Source organism: Ictidomys tridecemlineatus, chromosome 4 (assembly GCF_052094955.1).
Source record: "Ictidomys tridecemlineatus isolate mIctTri1 chromosome 4, mIctTri1.hap1, whole genome shotgun sequence".
Classification (NCBI taxonomy): domain Eukaryota; kingdom Metazoa; phylum Chordata; class Mammalia; order Rodentia; family Sciuridae; genus Ictidomys; species Ictidomys tridecemlineatus.
Window position 1 is genome coordinate 138519075 of NC_135480.1, and position 25048 is coordinate 138544122.

A 25048-nucleotide genomic window follows, 5' to 3' on the forward strand; every position below is an offset into this window, starting at 1 on the left:
TTGATCTGTTCTATCCAAAATAAACTTGGTATAGATAGGGTATCCTCCTATAGACTTAGAATGATCTCATCACTGGATATACACTAGACAGACAACAGAAAAATGAAATCAGACCATTAATAAACCAGAGCATAAAAGAATCTGTAGGAAAACGTAGGTCTTAGAAATCCTGTGTTGAATTTTCTTGTGTTCCTTCAAATTTTTTTTTGTTTGAAGTCATATTCTACGCTTTAATAATTTATTACTCAGAGTCATATCCCTTCCGTTTCTACTTTTTCCTCTGGGCACAGAAGAAATAATAAAATGATGATTTGGGACACTAGAGCAAAACGTCATACATTAGGATATATGACATACTATACTGTAAAACTTTCCAAATGACAGGATACCAATATCAATTGGCATGGTCATAGTAGATAGGGAGGCATACAGTTGATATTAAATAAATTTTGCTAGAAAATCTATGGAAAAGCAGAATCATATTTGAAATTGAAATTCAACTCCATAGTGACCTAAGCCATGCACCATACAACTAATGGATTTTCATGCTGTAGTCTAGATATTGAAGGGGACAAAAATTGATGTAACTATGATATTGATCTTTTCACTCATGACAGACACAAGCTTGTTACTGCAAATGGTAATTTGAGTTTTTTGTCACCAAATGAAAATGTTCCATAATGCTAAAATTTCAGTACAATCGAGAAGCAAGGGACCCAATACAAAGAACAAATCTCCACTATTTTATAAAGAAATAAATTCTGGGTAAACGTTTCTTGATTTATTATGAGTACTATAATACAGAGAGTTCAAAACTCTCTCAAGCCATATAATGATACTAAAACACAGTACTCTCTTTGAAGTCTGGGAGACTAGAAAACTTGGATTTACATGAAAAGACATTTTATGGCCCATCCCTACTGTCAGCATTACATAAATTGATTTTTTAAAAGGCAAACTGTGGCCGGGCACAGAGGCACAGGCCTGTAATCCTGGAAGCTTAGGAAGCTGAGTCAGGAGGACGCGAGTTCAAAGCCAGCCTCAGTAAAAGCGAAGTGCTAAGCAACTCAGAGAGACTCTGTCTCTAAATAAAATACAAAATAGGCTCAGTGGTCAAATGCCCCTGAGTTCAATCCCCAGTACCTGTGCCCCCTCCAAAAAATTTAGAAAGCTCTGTGCTGTCAAAAATAAGTAAAACGGAACAAAACAAGCACACAAAATTACAAAACAAAACAATTTAGGAAGGTTTAGCATTTGCACCAGAATCAGATTCAAGATGTAATTTCAGTCCTGATGAAAACCAAAGTACCACCTGAAGCAAGGGATTGAATTGAATTAACAGAAGTTTTCCAAAATGGTTGCCTTTAATTTTATTTAACAAAGGAATGAAGGAAAGAAAGGAGGGTTCGGAAGAAAGGAAGGGAAAGAGGGGAGGGAAAATACTGCAGCTCAATTTACCAGCATATTTGATTGTAAACCAGAGCATGGTCATTAGGTTACCAAAACTAGACAAATTAAAAAAAAAAAAAGGAAATCAGAAACATACCAAAATAAATAAATAAATAAAACATAACAACAGTTTTCAATGAGAGCAACAAAAACAAAACTGCCCAAGACAGCAGCACATAACAGAGGAAAGTGTTAAAGTACATGATTTTTTAGAAGTGTGATGAACAGTTATAAATGATTGATTTGAAATTTTTATTGTTTCCATTAAAACATGTGAATCAGGAATGATCTTTGGCTTGACCACCATGGGAAAGATTTTAATAATGTGTTACATTTAAACAATTTCATGTTAAAATGATATTGTAAAGTTCTATGGTTGCATGTAAATTACTGTCCATCTAATTTCAGTGGGTATAGGGTTTGCAAGGGATAAAATAAGAACTGTATTGTCTGTGCCCCAAACAGTGAATTTACAATTAAGGAAATGGATAAGAAACAGCTCAGCACAATACAGGGGAAAGAGCCACAAATATTAAAACTTTGTTAGTATCATTGCCATTTTCTAAAAACTGATAATAAAACAGTATGGGAATTAAATACTTTAATGTGTTCCACTCATACAAACTACATAAAATTCATTCATTTAAATTTCATCTAAATTGTATGATTCAGAGCCATTTGTATAGCATGAAATACAGCTAGTAAAAAAGTCATTAATTCCAAGCAAAACAAGTAAAGAAATGCATGGGATGCAGAAATGCATAATTTCCAGGTATACAGAGTATGACCAAAGAGAGAAATACCTTACACAACTAGGAAAAAAAATCCACATTACTTAATAGAGCAGGGAACCAATTAAGAACAGTCCCCTATCCGGTTTAATTAGGCTAACTACAGGTAAGGGAATCCTGTGGTACAGGGAGGAGCATTAGGTGTTGAATTCTCACTGTATCTCTTTCATCTATGACCCCTCCACTGTAACAACGTTGAAGATATGTAGTGCTTGACTTTCACCTAGGATTGCCCTTTTAATGTGGAATTTAAATGAATTAAACATTTCCACATTACTAGAAAGTAAACTCGAGGAGTACCCCAGTGCTGGAAAGGAAGTAACAAATAACTTGTTCTCTTATTTTTCCAGATTATCACTATATTATAGCACATTGATGTTTAATTTCAGCTTTAGCAAATGGATATCTTGCAAAAATCTGTGTGCTCTCTGTGTTGATGAGAAATGGTGTTCTACACATTAATCATGCAGTGTTGAGAACAGAGCTTTAAAATGCTGCTGAAAGATGAAATCAGAAGGTGGAAAGAATAACTATTTTTCTTTTCTATGGGGTTTAGGTGCAACTCTGTCTTATTCCTAATTCAATCTACTTTCAAGTTTCCAAAAAGACAAGCTTGATAAAAACTGAATTTCACTATTTCTCTCCCCTCTCACATATTGATTTCAGTAATTAAGCAATAACAAAAATCCACAAGGGGGCAGGAAACTAAAAAATAAAAGTTTTCTAGTTTGAGTAAAACATGCACAAAATACACACATATATATAATACACATATTTATATATATTCATGAATGCGATCATACAGGAACTAACAGAAAATCCAGCTCAACTTGTTTTGATGAAGGTGGAATTTTACTTGAAGTAAGAAGAAAGACTACTATAAAGCAAATTTAGGAAAACTTAAGATTTGGGAAGAATGTTCTCTTTAGTAGTTTAGTTTACATTAAAATTCTTTAGGTTTATTTCTATGTTTTCAAATAAATGATTTGTCCATATTTAATGTAACATTTTTAAAAAATACTTTGCTTTATAGATCTCTGAGTGGAGTGTTGAAGTTACCAAGAATTCAGGGACAGAAAAACAGGACACTGTAAGAATTAAGGAGATTTTGTTCCAGGAAAGAACTATAAAAAGAACATAAAAGATGAAAAACATTTCTCAAGCCATAGAAAGTTCTCTCTGATATTCTGCTCCTCAAGCAAGATTTCATTATTTTTATTTTTTATTTATTTTTTTTGGTATGTACACAGAACAGGAATAATAAACAATGTATCGAGACTATTGGAGGAGAAAATTATTACAAATTAATGTTAAAATTCCAAATCATGATATATGTGTATATGTAATTTTGTGTATCTTCTTAAAATATATTTATAACCAATTCTTTACCCCTAGCTGTATGCCTATTTCCTATCTACCTAGTCCCTTTAAGCTTCTCTTCAGTTTTTGTGACTATGCAGTGAGGAATATTATCAGGATACTAACAAAGACAGAAAAGGAACATACCTTAACATCAGGGTTACATAACAAAGCAGAGGAGGGCAGAAAGCATCATAACTTCTCCTCGGCTTTGGTATGTTTGTTTTTATTTGGGTATATCAATGAATATTCTATTGAGTGTTTTTTTTTTCTTTTAGCCAAACCACTTCAGTGAGCCTTACTCTCCACAGCATTTCATTGGTTAAATAATTTCTTTCACTGATTTTAGAATGAAAAACACATTTAGGATTAGATTTTCTGATTCCTGCCTAAATATAAATGCACAATTTGAACATCAAAGCAATAGGGATTATGATTTTATTATCTCTCAAGTATTCTCTGATCACTGTGTCTGAAATGACTTTGTATCTGATAGTACAACAATGAATGACATTCATGACTAGAAATTAAATATAACAATACAGTTACGACTTATGTAAGTATATTTTAAAGACATTCATTTAGAGAAAATTTAGCTTTTCACATTTTCCATAAGAAGCACAATATAGTTCAAAAAATGTTTATTAAGCACTGACTCTAGGCACTTAAAATATACTAGGCATTTTGGAAGAGTACAAAAAAAATTAGAACATATTTAATATTCCCAAGAAGAACCTGAAATTTTGCAGATGGTTACTGAGTAACTCAAGGAAAACTTAGAATGGGGATTTGTGTGATTTGACAAAAACATTGTCAGGTGTCTAGGTTTGTCTATAATGAATACTAAGAGATAAATCTGAGATATAATTGAGAGCAGAAGCAATTGTTCAATTAGCTCACCTAATTCAAATGTCAAAAGATCCACAGTGGTAAACTCTACTTACCTCTTTTTAAGTTCTTATAGGTAAGAATTATCAGCAGCATGGGCTGGAAATTGAGCATTTATAATGGAGGAAAACAGTGATCTGTACTACAACACAAATTAAATATTATAGAAACAACAATAAGCAGATTTTCTTACAATATGGTAACAGTTGATAGCAAAAATATTTAATAGTAGAGTGGAAAATTTAGAAGGGCAGTTGTGCATCCAAAACACATAAAACCAAAGATAAAAATGTATTTATTGAAGAAAAAAAAAAAGGAAGGAAAACATATCAGTAGGGAAGTCTAGAGACCTACTGCAGATTCTAACGCAGGGAACCATCACAAACCTATCATTATCTACATTGAGTCAAAATAATAGGCCTTTTAAATTTTAATAAAAAAGATTCTGAGGCAAATCAACAGCGTTCAACGTTTAAGGAGTGTGGTGAATCAGGTTGTGTTCCTTCTGAAAAGGCTTTCTGACGCAGTTGTTTATTCAGCAAAACAAAATTGTTTCCTGCGTCTGTTAACAAGCCCAGCTTTGTGCTGCACAGACTTCTGCAGGGCTGACTCCTGTTTGGAACCGTTTCACACTAATTAGAAATAAGAGAAAAGGCAGCGTTCATAAGCACCACAGCTCCCGGCCCCTTTGAACAGCTCTCTCCCAAAATTAACTCGGTTGTAACCCTGCGTGAGTAATAGCTTTGCGGCAACAGTTTAGAGAAATACATTGTTAATAATTGTCATCTCGCTGAGCAAAATGCTGGGACAAATTTTACATAACAGTGCAAGAAGCCATAAAAAAAGGCCAGTCTGGGAAGCTCTGAAAGTTTGCTGTTCAGTCTTGTTTCTAAGAGCCCTCTCATAATGATGTTGAAGAACATCACAAACAGGTAAGACGGAGGAGCAATAAAAAGTGATTGTTTGATTTGTAAAATTACATTTAAGATAATTGCTTACACTGATACCAATCTCAGAACTAATTATAAAAAAAAGTTTCTCTTTTAGATAACACATATGAATGAAAATAGACATTTTAATTTGATGCAAATGAATCACTAAAATAGGTTATATTGATAGTTATTAAGTGATAGAAATTTTTACAAATTTCTGGAGTAAATTATACCTTAAAATGTACATATGTTTGTGCATACCACAGAGATAAAAAGAAAAGGGGACAAGGAGGAAAATTATTTTTTTTTGAGAGAAATGTAGCCATTTAATCTAGGGCTTGACCTACCATCAAGAAATTATCAAAGTAAAAACCAAATGGATTTAAAGAGAGATGTCATTCTTTAAAACAATTTATTCCACAGGCATATTGGTTTTCTTTATGATAGCGGGTTTCTAAATACAGTTTTCTGACTATACATATATTCTCATGCCGTAACATCCCCTGTCAAAAAATAAAGATCTATAAAAGAAGTGAAAATTGACACCAAATTATGCATCTAAAAATATTTCACAATGAATCCCACTTTTATGTAATAAGCATAATCCACCAACTAACAAAATAAATAAGTGGAAGGAAGACCAATAGGGTAGAGGAAGGAGACCAGGGTAAGGAGGAGAGGAAAAAGGGAAGTATTGGGGAATGAAATGAACCAAGTTATTTTATATGTATAAGTATATCACAATGCACCCCACTGATGTGTATAATTATATTAGAAAATTTTTTAAAAGAAATGGAAATTGACAATATGATAAGACCCCTGCATGTCAACTTCAAATTAAAAGTCTTATTTGCTATGTGTTTATCATCTAATCCAAGGCACGGTAGAGGGAGAAATTAGGCTCTGATTGCTAAGTTAGCAATCAAATTGAGAGCAAAACTATAGATAGACTGTTCGCCAAAGAATCCTTCAACCACTTAATCAAATAACTTTTTTATGGCAATCAGTTTCCAGTTTGGGGGGTATACAAAGAAGAATCAGACATTCCTTATCCTCAGGGAACTGACACTGTTTAAAAAAGGAAAAGAAAATGTGCAATGACTAAATTGTACAATGTGTTTTGGGCACATAAAGGATCTCAGTTCTTCTAGAAGTGGAGGAAAGGCAGAAACCTGTTAGGGAAAAGGTAAAACTTAAGATGAGTATTAAAATATAATAAAAAAATAATTCATCACCAAACAATCACACCTAAGTCAATACTTCAAAGAGAAGCCTTTACTTCCACGATTATTGCAGCACTATTCAGAAACAAATATATACAATCCAACAAAATATCCATAAACCAATAAATGGATAAAGAAAATGTGGTAAGTTAGCAATGGAATATTATTCAACCACAAACAAGAATGAAATCCTGTCATTTGTAGCAATGGGATGGAGCTAGAGGACATATGTTAAGCAAAATAAGCCAGGCACAGAAAGATAAATTCTGCAAGCATATTCATATGTGGAAGCTAGAAAATTGATCTTGTGGAAGAAAAGAGTGGAATAGTGGTTATACTAGAGGACAGAAAGAAAAGGGAACAGTAGGGGGGAAGGGAGATGGGATAATTGGTAGCAAAATACAATCAGGTAAGATTAATACTTTCTCATGTTCCATAGCACAACTGGGTGACCATAGTTTACAACAATGTATTTATACATTGCATAAAAATCTAGAAAGATTCTGAAGTTTCTCAACACGTAGAAATGATAAATGTCTGAAGAGATGAAAATGATAATCATGTTGATTTTATCATTACACGTTGTACATGTGTATCAAATTATCCTACTACACACCATAAATACATTTAAATAAAAATAAAAATTGAAAGTTTATTTCATAAATGGACATATTGCCTAAATAATACGACAAAAGGATGATATGAAGAGCATTCTAAGGAAACTATAGACAAAAGAATCCCTTGACAATGAAGGATTATATTATTCTTCTACATTATATTTCATTCCATATTAATTGGCAGATTTCCAAATTCAGTTCAATTCAGGAGATAGGTGTTGATGACATATGCAATGTTCCATACTATAGGAAAGGGGTCTAGAAATGGACCATGAGAAACTTGCAATTAAATGACAGATAAATACCAAAAGGCATGAGAAACAGAAAAAGATTAAAAAGACTTCAGAGATACAAAGGATGAAAAAAATTATTTTGTCTAGCAATCAGCATGTTATTAAGAAAACGCCATATGGGGATAGTTTAGACATATGCTTCCGGGCATAGAAAGACACCATAGCTAGGTCAGTAATGAGGAAGGAGAAAGTGTGAGTTATTAAAGTAACCTGGCAGGAAAGGGGGAGATGCATGAAAACAGTAGCATTGATTTATTTTACTTGGGTTGAAGTAGTAGCATTGGCTTTTCATGTGTGTTTGTGTTTCCTGAAATCCTCCTGGTGATCCTAATGGGTAACCAAGATAGAGAACAAATTTACTATAATTTTTATAAGCTCAATTCTAAAAAAATTAAGGGACAACCTATTTCTTTAAAATGATATATCTATAAATATTTTAATTAGATGCATTTAAAACGAATTTGTTGAATGTAAATGCACTGAAAATTTACAAACATCATTACTCCTTTGTACGAATCTTGCAAGATAAAAAAAAAGGATTCTTTTAAATAATAATTTTAGTGTTGACAGACCTTTATTTTATTCATTTATTTATATGTGGTGCCAAGAATTGAACCCACATATGTGAGGCAAGCACTCTACCACTGAGCCACAACCCTCGCCCTCTGTACATAGGATATTAATATAGCAAAAGCATTCTTTTTCAGAAGATAGTCTCTTAATTTCTGTTTCTGTGAAATTAATATTTCAAATAATGTATTTACATTAAACACTCTCTAGAACATAACAGTATTCATAGCAATTTTTACAAACTTTTTAAAAGAAGTTTGTTTTCTATTTCCATATTTCACTCTAATTTTCATCTGAAATTGCAATAATGCTGGAAAATTACTTGAATTGATGGATTTTAACCCAATTAAATACTCCTGTTATGAAGCAAGGCACTGTGCCAAATTAAGAGAGAGTGCTCCAATTCTAAAATTTTTGGTACTGAGATTTTCCATCAATTTTTTAGATGTACAGTGAAGCAACCAAGTTAAAGTCATAACAGGTTCATTAACAGAGATTTGCAAATTTAAGGCAAAGAAACCCTTATCTTAACCTTAAACCTTTGCAGCCCATTGCATACTTATAAAACTAGGTCAGAGCTCTTTAAAAGAATCTTATAGGTCTTCCTGCCATTTTAACAAGTCCATAATAAATCCCATTCTTATATTAACAAAAAAGGAAAGTATAGAAAATGCTGGAAGGCAGGTCAGTACATTTTAACACAATAAACTGTCAAAAGTGTCTTGCAGACTTAGTACCAGGTTATTGAAAGGAAGGTCTACATTAGTTAGTATCCAAAAAGTTAAGATCATTCTTCATTCTTAGATGTTTGCTGAAGAAGACAGAGTTGTCTGGAAGCTTGTGTGCAAACTCTGGAGACAGATTGACTGGGAGCAAATCTACTGTGTTCTTAATTTGTGAGGTCTTGGGCAAGGTATTTAACAACAGAGTCTTAGTTACTTCACCTATACGTTGGGATCCATAAAAGCAGTAACTTCACATGGAGTAGTTGTGTGAAAGATAGTACATATGTTTCAGCACAAGCAAATAATATATACTAGCTGTTACCTAATAATCCAGCAGAAAAATAAATTGTTTTAGTTGTTTGTTTGTTTTTGGCAGGGTGGGGGGCAGTATCAGGGATTGAATTCAGGGGCACTCAACCACTGAGCCACATCCCCAGCCCTACTTTGTATTTTATTTAGAGACAGGGTCTCACTGAGTTGCTTAGCACCTTGCTTTTGCTGAAACTGGCTTTGAACTTGTGATCCTCCTGCCTCAGCCTTCCAAGATGCTGGGATTACAGGCTTATGTGACTTGGCTCAGCACAAATAAGTTTTTGTGTTAGCTGGTTTTAGGCAAAATTTCTTAAGATATGGATTGTAATATTCAAAATAAAGTAACCTTACTTTAAAAATCCATCAGTAGAAAATAGTTTATCTCATTCTCAAGAATAACATTGCATTTTGACTTTAAAATACAATAATAATTATCATGAACATAATATGGAAAAAATATTTTGAAAAATTTTTTATTGATTTTATTTTTTCAATACACAACAGCAGAATGCATTACAATTCTTATTACACATATAGAGCACAATTTTTCATATCTTTGTATATAAGTATGTTCACACCAATTCATGTCTTTATGCATGTACTTTGTTGGGGTTTTTTTGCATTACAATTCTTATTACACATATATAACACAAGTTTTCATACCTTTGTTTGTGTATAAAGTAGGTTGACACCCAATTCGTGTCTTCATACATGTACTTTAGATAATAATGTTCATCACATTTCCACCATCCTTGCTAATCCCCTGCCTTCTCCCTTTCCCTCCCTCCCCTCTTCCCTATCTAGAATTCATCTATTTCTCTCATGTTCCCCCTCCCTACCCCATTATGAGTCAGCCTCCTTATATCAGAGAAAATATTCAGCATTTGTTTTGGGGGGGTTGGCTAACTTCACTTAGCATTATCTTCTCCAGCGCCATCCATTTATCTGCAAATGCCATGATTTTATTCTATTTTATTGCTAAGTAAAATTCCATTGTGTGTGTGTGTGTGTGTGTGTGTGTGTGTGTGTGTGTATATATATATATATATCTCACATTTTTTATCAATTCATCCACTGAAGGGCTTCTAGGTTGGCTCCACAGTTTAACTATTGTGAATTGTGCTGCTATAAAACATTAATGTGGCTGTGTCCCTGTAGTATGCTGTTTTTAACTACTTTCGGGATAGTCTAAGGAGAGGAATAGCTGGGTCAAATGGTGGTTCCATTCCCAGATTTCCATGGAATCTCCATACTTCTTTCTATATTGGCTGCACCAATTTGCAGTCCCACCAGCAATGTATGAGTGTGCCTTTTTCCCCACATCCTCGCCAACACTTATTGTTGTGTGTCTTCATAATAGCTGCCACTCTGGGGTGAGATGAATTCTTAGAGTGGTTTTGATTTGCATTTCTTTGATTGCTAGAAATGATGAGCATTTTTCATATATTTGTTGATTGTATATCCTCTTCTGAGAAGTATCTGTTCGTATCTGTTCAGTCTTTGGCCCATTTGTTGATTGAGTTTTTTTTTTTTTTTTTTTTTTAGTGCTTAGCTTTTTGAGTTCTTTATGTACCCTTAGAGATTAGTGCTTTATCTGATGTGTGAGGGGTAAAGATTTGCTTCCAGGATATAGGCTTTCTGTTCCCCTCACAGATTGTTTCTTTTGCTGAGAAGAAACTTTTTAGTTTGATTCCATCCCATGTATTGATTCTTGATTTTAATTCTTGTGCTAAAATTTTAATATGAATGCATTTTTCTTTACAACATGGCTGTATGGTTTGTTTCATACTAAAGTCCTATATATATTTTTAGTGCTGTTCTGAAAAAGTTACTTAATAATGAATGTTAACTCTAGTCTTTTACAAGCAGTTGCATTCTTATTAGATGCTGCTTTAAAATGATTATAAAAATAAAAGCAAAAAATCTGCTTACACATACATAGAATACATAGAATCAGAACAGAGTTTCCAGGTGAGAACTGTTGGTCCAGGAGTACATAATTCTAGGAATGATTCACTGCTAGCTCATGACACAATTCAGAATACCCAGATTACTTGACAAAAATACTTTAAATTTTATTATTTAGTTCTTATTAATTTGTAACTGTTATTTATTTAAATTGTGTTGTGACTGTTCTTACTTCCATTAAAGTATAAGCTTCAACAGATCTATTTTAACACAATTAAATTGAAGTAAAAAACCCAGGACACAGTTGAAACTCAAAAATAAATGGAAGATTTGGTGTTATCATGTCTCTTTATAGTATCATGTAAGCATGAAAATATTATTTTTGAATGATACCATTTACAAATTACATTACCACAATATTAACTATGTTAATGATTCAACAATAGAGATTTCTATTATTCCTTTGGAAAAATACAAGAAATATTTTGTATTAAATATGAGTAGTTCCAGCTAGAAGCTAAGGGATTCCAATACAAAATTTGCTAAGAAAGACTTGGAAAGGTACCTGACAAAAAAACTAGGTGTTTGACCAAAGGCAACAAGATTGCTGCTGATGCTAACGACAATGATAAAGAAAAAAATCCTTGTATCCCCATGATTTCATTTCAACTGAGTCTCTAACCCTTTTTAGTGATGTGTATACACACACCTATAAACATTTATTAGGAGAAAAAAATTATTTCCCAATATTCCCCAAGTTCAGACGATCCAATATTTTCATGCTTGTTTCATTCATGACCTCTCCCATAATTAGAGACCCTGTTTTATTTGTTTTTTTTTGTTTAATTTTTCACTTCTCCTTTATACATTTTAATGTTAATTTTACTGGATACTAAAGCCTCTAATCTTCTTCTTTAAAGCTCCTATATGAGTAAATGTAACCACCATTACAAGAATTACCTGCATTGTGGCTAATGAAAGACATTTCAATTAGTACAGAATAGAGAAAAGAGAATGTCTGATTTACAAAACAAAGTACATTAAAATAACAAAAACTGTTTCTTATGAATTTTTTCACTTCCTACATTTTCATTGTTTAGTATTTGAGCCTTATGAGCTACTGGAACTATACTGAGTTCCCTTGTGCCCTTCACCCTGCTTTCCCTACTGAAAATATCTTACATACCTACAGCTCTTGTTGCAAATGACTTATTTTCAGTGGTTTTAATTTTGTACTTTATTTCATTTAGATTTAGAATATTAGTTCTCAAAAGTTTTTCTAAGAGAGAATGAAATCAGTTTATACTTCACAAACTGAGTATTACTCCAAAAATGTGTTTAAAGTGTCCCCAAATATTTTTTAGTACTATGGCCTATGTCTCTAAGCAGCCAATGAATGAATAAAGTCATGGAATGTGCTGCTCATCTACCAATTCCAGAGGAAGGAGTTCATTACAAAACAACCAGTGTCATCAATAGCTGCTAGCTCAGCTCCTATTCCTGTAGCCTTGATAATATCCCCAACTATGATGGTGATATTATATCAGACATAATTCCAGCACTTCCAGAGTCTGAAGAGTAAATACGTTGCCTTTACACACCAATTCAAAACACTTCTTGTCTTGTACAAAGTTTAGTCAACTGCTGTGTTTTCTCTTATAACTGTCTGAAGCAGAAGTAGTAGCCCAGAGCTACTGATGGCATGCATGAAGGACTCCTGTCATTGGAGCCTGCAATGGGACACTAATGGTAAACTCTGTGGTTTTCTAGGCAATAGATTTCCCTCCTCCGTAAGTAAGTCACCTTAATGCTAAAGAAATTGAAATTTTTAAATTGTTAACTCCGGTCTGCAGGAAGAGTATGAGAGATCAACATTATTTAATACTCATCTAAATACATGACTTGAAGTATATAAATTATTCTAAGGATAGCAGGTAGACATATTCTTTTATGATTTCCAGTTTTAGCCTAATTTGATTCTTGTTCCAGTGTTTTGTGCATTTGAATTTGTATTCATATTCTGTAATTTTTATCAAATTATCTGAAAAATCATGAACAATATCTATGCATCAAAATTATAAATCTAAAGGGAAATGTTATGAAAAATAACACAGTCTTGGATTAAGAATAGATATTTGAATTTTTTCAGCCTATATACCACAAAATATTATGCCAATATTTGTCATGTACCTATATTTTCAAGTATAGCTAGCAAAGACTATTAATTTATCCATATAATCCTTTTTATAAGAATCACATAAAATGTGTATCAATTATATTTTTGCTAACTCTATCAAATGCCTTGTCTGAGCTAATTATTTCCATCCCTTTACCGCACATTAGTTCATTATATCATTTGAAATCCAGTTTCTGCCACAGAAATTATTTTAAGACCACTATTTCCCATTCTTTCCTGGCTGAATACATTTTGCTCAGAATAAAAGTCATAGAAAAAAGTCCTTGGCTGCATAAAAGTCCTTTGTTGGTGCTTTTGAACTCCCTGGTCGTGGACTACAAAGAGTCGGGCGCTCTGCCTCTCACCCCTGTAGAACAGAAACGGTGCCTTTTGTGGATCTGGATATACAGGATACATTACTGAGTGCCTTTAAAAGCTTTGTGAACCTTGATGGAAATCAGAGGTGAAAATGACAGTTCAAATGTCTGGTCTGGGTTTAAAAGATCCATGGTAATATATTTTTCTTCATAACAGATGCAGATAAAATAGTGAGAGTTGTTCTACCAGTAAAAGCAGGCTCAGACTTACGGTCACCACACTTTGTACTCCCCAAAGTCATAGCCCAGTGCACTTGGGAAGCAGACTCACCTGCTAGGGGTGCTGCTAGCAGCAAGGAAATGTTATTATGCTTATCGGGATTGGATAAGATTTGGCTCATCAATGTCTTTAAATTCTGAGATGAATTTTTGATGGAAGTTACCTACTTCACAATATAGTTACTGTTTAATCATAGCTAAATTATTCATAAAAATCTGGAAGATACATGAATTATCAGTGCTTAAGTCAGTGTCTGAGCCAAAATAGGAACCCCCCTGGATGGTGGTTTCATTTAAACATTAGTTTGGAGCTGTGGGTATTTGGATTCATTCAGGGAAGCAGAGGCACAATGAATGTATGAAAATGAAGAATTTATTGTATGGATTAGATATTCAACAATATACAAAATAAGCTGAGGAAATGGAGATAGGGAAGAAAAAAAGGAAGAAGACCAGAGAAAGACTCAAGAATCATTCCTGCTGAAGCCCTGTCATTAGTTAACAGCTCAGAGGTTACAGGGAAATCTGAGGAGCCAAGCAAATCCAGTCTTCAAAATGGGGAGCAGGATATTTATTACCAACATTAAGCAAAATTGGGTGCTAACTGGAAGGTCATGAGTCCCTGTGTGCATTACCCATGTGTGGATACTACCCCTTTGGTTCCAAGACAAGAATGTCTTTTGACCTGCGGCCATTGGTAGTCAGCAGTGCCATCAGACCAAAAGACAATCTGGATGTAGACCCGGGAAGAATGAGGGCAGGCTGGGACATTTGGGGACTTCTGTGCCTGCTTATCACTCTAGAGAACCATGAATTACTGATAAGAGCAGTTGTTTCTCTCCACCTTCCATATTTCAAACAAGCTCCTCTTTAGACCAACTCTAATCCTAAAATTTATAGGATGCTTATTTCAAAAAAACTGGTTTTGATTTAACTAAACTGACAATAGTACAGTTCAGCCCAGAGGGGTTTTTTCCCATGGATATAAAAACAATATTACTGTTAAAATTAAAAATGAAAATCATTAGAAAATGAAAGCTAAAGAGTCTTATGTATATTTCCCAGGTGAAATCCTGGATCATTTACCTGACAAGACAGAAGATGTGTCGATACTATATCTCATGAAATAGAGAAAATATAGCTCTATACACTAATGGAATGCTATTTTGGTAGCATATCCTTGTCTAGAACACTAAAAAACCCACTGTAAAAATGTACCATTTGATTTTGGTTTACAACTTACAGTGGGTTGAATATTTATAGATCCAGTTTATAAACTCCTATGTAGAAATTAAAATAACAATTATCTGTCTGAAATCAATCTTGTTTTTTAAACAATGTTAACACTAATGTCAGAATTATATTTAACAGATATGCAGAAATTTATTCAGTATAAGTTTTAAGTCTCTATCTTTTTTGGTAAAATTGAAAGAGAAGAATTAGTCTTGTCCATGTAGTCTGTGTTCTCTTTTGGGAATGAAATAAAGTCTTACAGGATTGGTTTCAGGCACCTAGAGTAACATGGTCTGAATGATTTTCTCTGCTTGTATATCATTTTTCTAGAAATAATGTGTCTTTATTGGTCTTTGTTAACTCCATATTCTTAATACTAGTAGCTTATTCATGGTTTCCGGATATCAGGACCACAGAGTTTTTTTATTTCCTTCCCAACCTTCACATTTCTGCTGGTCTCCTTAATAATTAAGCATTCTTTGAGAAGCTAAAAAATCTTCCTGGGGAAGCTTAGGAATTCTTAATGCTTTCTTCCCTTCATCCTAGACTCTGTAAGGAAAGCCTCATGTTCACGTATTTAGGCACCCACTTAAGACTTAGGTCATATTCCCTGGAAATGTAGGACTGGGCCAAACATGTAAGTTCTGCTATCTAGATATTGGGAATCTGGGACAAAAAAAAAATAGCAAAATGTGGAATGAAGCAAAATGTGGAAGGAGCATTATAACAAAATACATTGGTCACCTTGGCAGCAACCAGATGCTTGATGCTGTGAACTGAATGAAATGTGTCTTTAGAGACTTCTCCATGGACGAAAACCATCTACCCAGCAACCTCATTCACTGATAGATGCCCTAGAATATTAACTCCTCTCTGTACTGCTGGATTATATATATGTGAGTGCCCAGTCCTAGAGTAGGAAATGCAGGGTTCATAGCCCAACTCTTCACTAAAACACTGTTACTTTTCATTGTGTGAAATTGTAGGTCACAATAGCAGGATCTATAATATTTAGACAGTAATTGAAGGAAAGCTCAATAAATATCCTCCAAATACATACATTCCTTGCACCATTCAGTTCCCTTTGTACCCTCTATTCAATTCACTTCATCCAAATCCCTTTCAAGGTAATACTCAGGAATTACTTTGAAAATATTTCAAATAAAATGGTTAATGTTCTAAACTGAAGCTAAAACTGAGCTTCGGGGAAGATGTTGTGGGACCTGTCACCAGTTCTTTCATTATCATATTAATGAATTGAATGTTATCTGGTCTTCCTCAAACAACATCATCAGATAGTGAGTTCTTGGGGATCACATAATGCATATAGTATATAACATTCCTACCAGCTGTGTTCTTTTCATCTCTTGTAATCTGTCATAGACATTCTGAATTTTCCATTTATCTTAGTTCTTCACCATGTTCCTATCTCAAAGAGGAATCACATCTGTGTCTTAGGACCATCAGTGCTGCTACTTAATGCTGGTTATCAGTTTGGTGGCAATGAGCAATGGTAGGAGTAGGTCCTAAGGAGTACCTTCTGGCAGTGTAAGCATGATCCTGTTATGGGGAAGATTTCACACCTGACAATGGGAGGAGGCTTCTTCTGCCAACCCAGAGGGTTGAACAGGTCTGAGTTTCAAGATTCTAAGTTGTCCACCCAAATAACTCCAGGTGAGATCTTAGGGTTTTACTCTTTCCAGTCAAGCAAAGATTTTAACATACATAATCTGTACGACTTCCTAACCATTAGAAACACCGTGCACTTCTAACTTCTGCAATTATGCCGTCTTTTATATCATAAAATGTTTAATTTTCTGTTTAGTATGTATCTACACCTACAGCTGATTCAGTTCTAATTGCTGGCACAGACACTTTGTGGATTTTACAAGATGACTTTCACATTTTACTGGGCTAAGCCTTGTCGTATACTATTACTACTTACATACATATTACTATTTTTGTTATTGAGCCATAACATATGTAATAATACAGAACTAAGTATAAGGTTTATAACTTGTATTTTTTCATCTAAACATATCTGTATGTAATAGCTAGATTAAAACTCGGAATGTTACTAGCAAATCAGAAGCCCTTCCCCAAACACTCTTCAAATTTTCAAATTTGTAACCCATGTGAAAGTTATTCTTAGTATTATTATTTTTCCTATTTTTGAATTCACACAAATATAATGTTACAGTATAGATTCTTTTTTATCTAGCTTTATTCATTTTGTAGTGTGTTTGTTGTTTTCTCATTTATAAGTGCTTGAGTAGTTTCCTTTGTGAATCAATTAGAGATAGTACTGCCATGAACATTATTGTGTGTGTGTGTGTGTGTGTGTATATATATATATATATAATTTTACTGGACGCAAACTGAGAAATGCAATTACTGGGTTATTAGATTATGATATATTGATATATTTGGCTGTAGATGATTTTCAAAGGAAGTTTTCAAAATGGTCATGCAAATGTGCTCTTTTTTCAGCAATAGGAATTAGAAGTGATTTTTCATCAACACCCAAGGATTTTGTCTTCCTCATTTTAAATTTTATTCTTATATTTCAACTGTTTTCTTGGATGTGATATTTCAGTGTGGATTTAACATCCAATTCTTTGATTGGATTTCTGAACTTAAACACCTGGTCATATGTTGCCTTGGTCACGTGTTCATAGAATCAGAATTTGAACCAAGGATGTGTGTTTTTAGTATTCACAGGAAAAGCATGTAAATGTGAGGAGAAACTGAATAAGGGGAAGAAGGCAGCAAAGTTGAAATGCCAGCTGATTATACCTAATCCTGCAGCCCCAAACCCCAATATACTTCAGCTTATCATTTTCTCTTGAAAATAACTGTACTTTGTGCTTTAATACATTTTTTTGCAAAAATACTAGCCATCATAAAGACACTTTTCTGTTAACTCCTAAAAATGTACAATTTTTCTTTTTTGTATATAAATATCCAATATATATGGAACTGATTTTTTGGTATGGTGTGTGAGAGAAATTAGGATTCATTCTTTTCCATATAGATATACAATTGATCCAGCATCAGACACTGAGAACTTCTTGGGTTCCTCTCTGTTATTTTCATTTTCAAGGTTTTCAACAGTTATTAATTCTTGTAATTGTGTTTTCCCTATATATGATTCAGCTGTGGCAGTCACTCCATAATCAAATGTACTTCCTTCTACTCCACTGCAGGTGAGAATCTTAGGGACCATTAACCATTTCATGACAAGGGACTTTAATGCAAGTACTTTATTAGGCAATGTGCTCCCAGAAACAAGAGTAAGCGGTTGTTCGAATAATTTATAAACTGGTAATCCAATATGAGATTATTGGTTTGGAATCTCTTATATTTGACTAGTTGTTTAATCCCATGGACTTCTTAAAATCAGCTCCATGATTTAGGAAAAGAAGGGACTATTCATTTCTCCACTGGATCACATCTCTTTCTTGGTCAAATGTGACTTCGAAGGGCACTGATACACTTGGGTTGCCAAGTTGCACATCTGTGAGTCCTAAGATGACCCTGAACACCTATATCATGGCACAGCTCTGGGGCAAGAGGTAAATTAGGCAATTCTTGAGCCTAGAGAAAGAGCTGTCAACTTATATCAGTCTTTGGATGGTTTTAATTTTATTCTTATAATTTAACTATTACAGATTAGTCATGGTACCAGTGCTGAATAGGAAGACAGAGAAGACAAGATTTGAAGTGATGCTTCAGAGGTTTCCTTACTCCACCATTTTGTTCAGAAGCAGAGGAAGGAGGGGATTTCTTAAGACTGCTAAAGAGTCAGTCCAAAGACTCTAAATATTCTATCTCCATCAGCAAACTTATTTAGGGATGTGTGCAGAAGAGGAAGAGAAATGTCTCTGGGAACTTCTCAGAGACACAGTGCACCAAAACCCTCCTGTCAAGGATTTGTCTTCATTTATTCAGCTTTCCGTTGGTGGACTGGTGGTTACTTTACAACCATGTTTTCTTCCCTTCTTAATGACTCATGGCAATTATTGTAGGTTCTGTGTTTTGTTTTCAAAAGTATATTTTTTTAACTAAAAACTAAAAAACAAACATATATAACTTTTGAAACACCCCGTTCTCTTTCAAGTGTCTGGTACTTGGACTTGTATTTCAGAACTTCAAGTACATTGTTTCTGCTTTGGATTGCAACAGCCTGCTTTACAGTTTAGAATTTCATTCTTTGTTCTTTCCTTATCCTCACTACCCTGAAGGTGATTCATGAGGAATGCTTTTGAATGGACTGGGAGAATGGGAATAAAATGAATGAAAACAAATGTTTAATTTAAAAAGTGGCCCCAGTGCACTGCTTTGGTAGGCTAAAGATAGGCTGATGTCTCCTACTGATGCATAAGAAAGAGGAAACAGTGGTAGATATCATAGCCCAACAGAGAATACTGGGATTGAACTTTGAATACCTTGTGTTCCTTCCTTCAGTCTATTTCATTCAATGTGAAGGAGAAGTGAAGAGTTACTTTTCTAGCATAGGGAATTTCCACTCATGGGTGTGGCTCACTGCCAAAAACTAACCTAAGCTACCTCTGAACACACAACTGCACTGACATATATTTTCCCCTCTTTAATATTTTCTAAAATCTTTATTTGCTGATCTAAAAGTTAAGTTCAGTGAAAGAGTCATCAATTGAATAAATGTTAACATTTTTGCTAAATTTCAAACTTGAATCAGATTTTCAGGGACTGTCTTGCTTCCTTTGGTAAGATGCCTGATGCTTATCACCTTTTTTGTCTTCTTGGGTCTTTGGTTTTGTTAATGTAGTATTATTCATCTTTAATTGTTTATCTATTTAAGTATATGAAGAGCAACAAGTTTGAGAAGAGAGACTTAAACTTAGTAAAACAGATAAAGACAGTGTTCAACACTAATCAGTGCCTGAGAAAGTTTGCAGGAAGATAAAGTCTCTGAAGAATGCAATAATCAAGGTAATGTAGAGGGGGAGCAAGCAGGCTGCTTCTCCTAACTAAAATTTTTAGGTGGTGATCTGAACGGAGTGACCCTGATTGTAAAGTAAAAGAATGTACTCATAAAACATCTGAGGAAATGAATCTGTGTGGTGGCATATGTTATGGTTTAGATATGAGATGTCTCCCAAAAGATCATGTGTGAAATAATGCAAGAAAGTTTAGAGGTGAACCAATCGATTATGAGAGCCTTAACCTAATCAGGGCACTTATCCACTTGAATGGATTAACTGAGTGGTAATTATGGGAAAGTAGGGTATGAGTGGAAGAGGTGGGGCACTGGGGATGTGCCTGTGGGGTATATATTTTGTCCCTGGTGAGCAAACTTCTCTCTGCTTCCTGATGCCATATACTAAGCTGCTTTCCTCCTCCACACCCTTCTGTTATGATGTTCTGCCTAACCTCAGGTCCCTGAGCAATGGAATCAGCCATCAATGGACTGAGACCTCTGAAACTGTGAGCAAAATAAACTTTTCCTCTGCTAAGATTGTTCTTGTCAGGTGTTTTGGTCACAATGGCAAAAAAAAGCTGACTGAAACAGCATACAACTTCTTCCATATATTCTCCTTGATCATGGAGGTGGCCCTCCATGTATCCTAGCTCATCTCTTCCAAGGAGTGTGTAAGTAATAGAATACAGAAAACCATTCTGTTGAGTCTTCCCATTTCTTTCTTTGGGATCACTAAATGAAATGCTTGGGGACTTTGCAGCCATGGGGTTGAACAGATGGAAGCCTCAGAAATATAAGGAGTTTGAATAAGGCAAAGACAGAGAGTTGCTATGCCACTAAAATTAAACTCCTAGTGATTCTTACTTTGGGCTGGAGAACTTAGAGGAGAAGTAGAAGAAAGCCTACCTGTTTCAGTCAGGTTTGGGGCTGCTATGACCAAAATACCCTACCAGAACAACTTAGAGGAACAAAATGTTATTTTGGCTCATGGTATGGGAGGTCTCAGTCCACAGACTGTTAACTCCATTGTTTTAAGCCCAAATGTCTGGAAATTAGTGTCTTATATGCTCAGCTATGACCCATTCTCTTCCTTTACAGACCTGATTGAAGACATTACCCATTTTGCCTCCTGATGATACTTGATCAGAATATTTTCCAATTTTCTCCTATTGGTTACTTTAGAAAGCTTAATTAGCAAACTGCCCATTTTACCCCTAATCATCATTTTAAAATACTGAGCCTGTGGAGGAAGTGATCATGGTGGTAAGTCCTCAGTGTCGGGAGTTTTCATGGTAATGGATTTATTGTAAACAGGGACAGGATATGTCCCCTCGTCTTGCCCTCCAGAGACTTCTTTCTAATACCCTGTCTCTGCCATCTTGGTGTCCCTGAACTCCTACTAACAGTAGCTCTAGCTCTAGGTTTTCAGATGGAAGACTTAGGCAAAGACAGAGAAAGAAAAAGAAAGGAAAATTGGACACTACCTCCTTACTAGAAAAGTCAGTGATGCTCTGTTGGAGGGCTTTCTGTGGCTGCATGAAATGTTTGCCAGCTTGGAAGTACCAGAGAGCGAATGCCCTTGCACCAGCCCTCAGGCAAAGGAGATGGAAGTTGTTGAATAGATAAGGCAGCTCCTTCACCCTGGACCACTCCACTTTCTCTCCCAGAGATGCCCCTGTGGATAGAACCTCAGCTGCCAAAGCTTTCCCTGTCTCCTAACTCCTTCCTGGTATCAGATCTCAAATTATTGTCCACTAATCATTGTGAAAGGGAGGAAAGGTCTGCTTCTGAGAAAACAAGCTAAGATAATTTAAAAGTTCAATGCATTTATATCAAAAGTGATTACTGAAAAGCTTGAATTTATTTCTGCCATCCTTTTTCTGAATTTTACATTTGTCCCATTGATATTTTTTCTTCATTTATTCATTCCTTTTCTTTTCTTCCCTTATGTGAATTATATTATATTTTTCTTCTCACATTACCCATTCCTTTTTCTTTGCATTATTTGAGAAGTGATCTTCCCTATATTCTTCTCTTAGCTACTCCGATAATTTTTTTTTCTGAATATGGCACCAAGTTAACACTTGAAGTCATGTTTCTCAAACCAGAGTCTGTGTGAATTCAGAAGCACTGAACTGTGGGAGGTGGTGACAAACACGGCATAGGAAGAATATCACTTCTATCCAATCATACATTATTTTGATCATTATTTTACGTGAATCATGAAAATATGAAAGTGTATTTTAAAACTGTCGAGTGCAATATCTGTCACTTCACAGATACTGCATTCTTCTGAGAGCAGCTCAAGCTAAATCTCAAACTTACTCAGGTTGCACTATTGTCTGGCAATCAGGCTTTTAAACAGTGCTTGTGAAGTTTTAAGTTGATCAGTCTGTTGAGGTGAGGTCACAGTAAAGTAGTTAGCATCTACATTAGTCAGCCTTGTGTCACTGTGACAAAATATCTGGAAAAAAATAATTCAGGAGAAGAAAGATTTATTTTGGCTTAAGGTTTCAGAGGTTTGAATAAAAGATTACTTGGCTCTCCTGTTTCTGGGCCTGTAGTGAGAAAGAACATTATGGCTTGGAAAAGTGTGGCAGAGCAAAACTGCTCATGGCAATCATGAGGGCATGCCCTTGAGGACCCACTCCTTTCAATGAGGTTCCATCTCCTACCGTTTTCACAACTTCCCAATAATGCCATCAAGTTATATATTTATCACTGGATTAATTCATTGATGAGCTTAGAGTAAATAACTTCCCCAACCTCCTACCTCTGGATATTGTTGCACTGGGGACCAAGTCTTGAATGCATGAGCCTTTGTGGGACATTCCAGATCCAAACCATAGCAACACCATTCCTATTTCAGTGACATAACACAATTCAGCTTTTACAAAAAAGTATATTTCTTGAGGTCCAGTTAATTGTCCAAAGCATATATCCTTAGTGGGATATATGTGTCACCTCCATCTAAACCTAGGCTTTCCCAGTTGCTGCCACAGGAACAAAGAAATCTTGTACTACAAAATACATCCCCAGTCTTTTAGCACATGCATAACTTTCTTTCATATCCCATAGTCTTGACACACTCAGATGACCCTGTGTAACTACAGAGGGTAAGATGTTACCATTATCATATGTCTGCAAATACAGAAGATCTGCTAGCCAACCAGCGCCTCTCTACCAGTTTTCAAGGAAAATTACTTCTCCCAACAATATAAGCGAATAACAATAATAGCAAATATTGCTAGTGTAACTATTTGTCTTAAAACCGTTATGTTTACCCATTTTCTGTTAATAATGCAATGCCATACTGGGTAAATTCTAATGAAAAAAAATTTAATTTGGTTCACAGTTCTGTTCCAAGGTCAAGAGGCTGTAACTGATGATGCCCATGTTGCTGGAAGTCTCTGGAGGTGGTGCAGAGTATTAGAGGTGAGAGACATGAGGTGTACATATGTATGCACCTCCTTTTCTTTATAAAGCCACTTATAAGGAAATCAGATGCCCTAGTCATTCTGCAAGGCCTGCCTCTGAATACCATAATCAGATGGTTTCCCACTTCTAATACAGCAAAATAGTTGTTAAACTTCAAAACAGGCACCTTTAGTGGACACATTCAAACCGAACCCAAACCAGAGCACCTGTACAAGGTATTTAAATAGTGCATAAGTCTAAGTCTTCCTCAATTTATGACATTATTTATTAGATGCATTCCCTCATGCCCAAAATTGCTTCTAATGCAGAACAATTTATAAACCACTTGGACCAATATTCAACTATTTGTGGCATTGTCTGACCTTTTAAAATGTCCCAATTTTACTGAAATAATATTTTAATTTTTCTTACTGTGTAGATATAGTATTCATTCATTTTTCAATCATTCCCTTTATCTTCACAGTATTTTCTCAGTAACCACTCTTAAATATTTCTATTTTGAGATACTCAGCACTAATAATCATATACATAAATGTGAGTGTTAGACTTTTACAGTGAAAATAAATATATTTTTGTAAATCTTTTTTATAGCATCGCTATACATCAGTGACAGTTTATGTTTGAGTCAGCATTTTATGTATAAACTTGCTTATTATTTTTCTCTGTTATTTCTTTGATATATGATTTCTAACATTCTAACATACTGACTGGTGTGACACATAAACATATCATGGAAATGATCAATACAGTAATATATAGCTTCTAATGTGTATTGGATGGTGACTGCTATGGTTTTCTTGGCCCTAAAACTCACGCTGAAATCTAATCCCTATTGTGAGGCAGTAAGTGGTGGGACTTGGTGGAATATTTAATAACTGATTAGTCCTGAGGGCTCTGGTCTCATGAATGGATTAATTCACTTATTAATAGACTAGTGAGTTGATGGGTTATCTATAAAGTCGGTCTGTTATAAAACAGAGTTTGATTCTGTCTCCTGTGTACCTCTCTCTCAGGTATACACCCTGTTGTTAGAGTCTGTAAACAAGTCAAGATGGCGCCAGGCATTTTGCCAGAGGGAGTGGTTTGAGAAGTAATGCCAGCGAGCCATTAAGTGTGGAGATTCCTTATTGGTTGACTGCTATATCTAGTTTATGTTAATTAAGATAAACTGTGTATTCAGTAATGTATATATACCCCTTCTGTCCTACAGTAAACGGCTCCACTCCTGCTGTATCAATCTACACAAGTTCCTTGTCACCACCCCCCTACACCCGGTTAGTTTGCCCAGCCAGCAGGGCTATGGCACCCTGGAAATCTGCAGAGAGTCTCTATCAGTAAGAAGGCCCTCACCAGAGGCACAGCCCAACTGTGGACCTCCCACATCCCACAACCACAAGCTAACATACATTGTTGCTATATGTGAATTACCCAGTCTGTGGTTTTTCAGTTATATTAAGAAGAAATGGTCAGAGACTGTATTAGTAGGAAAAAAGACTGTCACAATAATATTTCACAATTCTAATATATCAGATAATATTAAAAGTGTAAACAAACTTCCTTCCCTAGATTAAAAAAAGT

The 25048-nt window shown here is 34.8% G+C and overlaps 1 long non-coding RNA gene across 1 annotated transcript; it reads left to right on the top strand.

Moving 5' to 3' along the window:
- Nucleotides 1–5190: 5190 nt before the first annotated feature.
- On the top strand, nucleotides 5191–24703 carry LOC110598022 (uncharacterized). The gene is made up of 3 exons (XR_002483806.3): nucleotides 5191–5419; nucleotides 23388–23467; nucleotides 24484–24703. It is a non-coding gene; the product is annotated as an uncharacterized LOC110598022 (long non-coding RNA).
- Nucleotides 24704–25048: the final 345 nt, after the last annotated feature.